This window comes from Cucumis melo, unplaced genomic scaffold (assembly GCF_025177605.1).
Source record: "Cucumis melo cultivar AY unplaced genomic scaffold, USDA_Cmelo_AY_1.0 utg000875l, whole genome shotgun sequence".
NCBI classification, from domain to species: Eukaryota; Viridiplantae; Streptophyta; class Magnoliopsida; order Cucurbitales; family Cucurbitaceae; genus Cucumis; species Cucumis melo.
The window spans coordinates 7,524-10,000 of record NW_026124266.1 but is presented as its reverse complement, the minus strand read 5'-3'; the positions used below and the strand labels follow the sequence as shown (position 1 = coordinate 10,000).

Genomic DNA, 2,477 nt, shown 5'->3' with positions numbered 1-2,477 from the left:
AAGGCGGAAGCTGCGGGTTCGAGTCCCGTCAGTCCCGATGGATCCAAATCCAATAAAAAAAAAATACATCAATTAATCTCTTCCTTTCCTGTGAAAGAGAGAACAAATAACATAACTGAATTTTATTCCAAACGGGATCTCTCTTATTTTTTTTCCACATTTTTCAACAAAAAAATATGGGAATTTTGATTTCTTCAACGAGTACTAATTGATGGGAGAAAGACATATGTGCCATATGTGAATTACCACAATTATTGGTAGCATCATATTCAGGATTCGAAGGCGTACTGGGTCTAGTTGATTACGCCCGATTTTTCTAATGAAATAGAGTACTATACGTTTCCGGAAAGCACATACATAAAGGGAATTTGGACGATACAAAATAAAGTTTACATAGTAAACTTTGATCTAATTTTTCGTCTGAAAGCAAAATATATCCGTTCTGGCTCCGATTTTTTGTAACCTCAATTAGTAAATTCAATTACTAATTTGAATTTGAAATAATCTATCTTATTAAAATTTAACACTTAACTTTTGATATATACGTCCCACTACTAATTCAAGGAAAGAGGATATTAATACAAACAAGGATCCCATCTATCTCTCTTAGTGAGGTAATTAAGAATTTTTGAAAGTTTAAGTTTCGTTTTTATTTCTTTTTTTTAAGAAGATTTTATAAGTACAAAAAAAGGAAGGAGTTTAGTTCGAACCTACCTCCTTTTCCTTTTTTGAATTTCGCTGCTATTCTTTGCTTGAGTTTGTTTATAAACAATGTAAGGGTAAAGGTAGTCTGATGAGACTTCATCAGATGATTGCATTGAATAAGAGGGCAGTAGATTATAGAAAAGAAAGAATGCAAAAAATTATAAATAAAAAAAAGTAACGAAATTCTTGATTGCATCAGGAATCCCATTTTGTTTAAATTCGGTATGGATAAAAGATCTTCCTATGTTATACTATTCAATTCTCGACGATGAATCGATTTGATAGCTCCGATATTGTTATTCATGATATTTTAATACGATTCGATATCATCGAGATGCAACGCATCCCCTTGAATTTACAAGCGAAACATTTATCATCTCTATGGGATTAAATCCCGAGTTATTGCGAATAAAAAATGAAACGATGATATTATGGAAGTAAATATTCTCGCATTTATTGCTACTGCACTGTTCATTCTAGTTCCGACCGCCTTTTTACTTATAATATACGTAAAAACAATCAGTCAAAGTGATTAATTTGAATTAACCTTGACGTTTTAGTTCTTATCAATGATTGAAGATAAGAAAAATGAAAAGCATTAAAATTTCGCGTCTTAAATGAAATTGGCGGACTAGAATTATCAGTATTCTACGAGAGAAGTATTCGATAAGATCCGATAGTATGGTAGAAAGAAATATATGAATCCTTCTACCATACTATCTATTATTGTTATTGAAGTGTATAAATATAAAATTGTACTCTATAAAAATAGAGGTTGAATATCGATCAATTTGAATATAGATGAATATACAATATATATCTTTCTATTTATATATAGATATCATATCAATTACATATATGTAATATTAATCTAATATACATAGTGGCCCAATTCTATTTCTTTGCTTCATAATTCATGTTGATTAGAATGAATCTGAAATCAAATAATCGAAAGGCCACTAATTTTTTTTTAGCATTCGAAAGAAGTAATTGATTGAGCAGTTGACAGATGATCCAGGAGTTCGGTTCCATGGGAACTTTTTATCTTCGGATTTCGAAAAGAATTAGCAAACCCCATTTTTATTTAACGTTTGAAGCATGATATGAAATGAGTTCCCTAAAACAAGAAAAAATCCTATTTTGAAAATAACTAAAATACTAATAATAATAAATAAAAGAAGTGGTAAGCACGTAATATGTGGGTGGCTACCCCGAGGTACTATCTTATTATGAGGTAGTATATTATTATGCGTAGTATCTCATTGGACAACCACTATGTCTATGTTCTTTCGTGTTGAAAGTATGGATCCACTTAAAAACTTATAATCCGAACTCTTTTTTTTTTTACTTTTCAAAATAAAAGAAAAAAAGTTTTGCAGAACGATCTATAAAATAAACCAAAAACAATACAGTTTTATTTTTCAATTAGTAGTACTTCTAGAGTCCACTTCTTCCCCATACTACGAGGGAAAGAGAAAATGTAAAGACTACCATTAAAGCAGCCCAAGCGAGACTTACCATATCCATGTGAATTATGTCCCCTATCTCTATGAATATAAAAGAATTATTCCATTATTGCTCACTAATAATTATTATTCACTAATAATAGTGGAATCACTAGCGCATAGTCAAAAAGAGATTCGGGCACAACACCATTGATGAAACAATACAAAAAATCGAATTATCCCAAGTTATTATATGATTTCTAGTATAATCGAAAAAATTCAGTACAAATAAATAAAAGAGGCAGAAAAACTCTTGGAAGTATCAAA

General features: G+C 30.3%; 1 non-coding gene across 1 annotated transcript in view; it reads left to right on the top strand.

Moving 5' to 3' along the window:
• Positions 1-37, top strand: part of TRNAD-GUC (transfer RNA aspartic acid (anticodon GUC)) — a 74-nt gene extending 37 nt beyond the window's left edge. Inside the window, exon 1 of the tRNA in view lies at positions 1-37. This exon is cut by the window's left edge and continues 37 nt beyond it. This is a non-coding gene — a tRNA (tRNA-Asp).
• Positions 38-2,477: the final 2,440 nt, after the last annotated feature.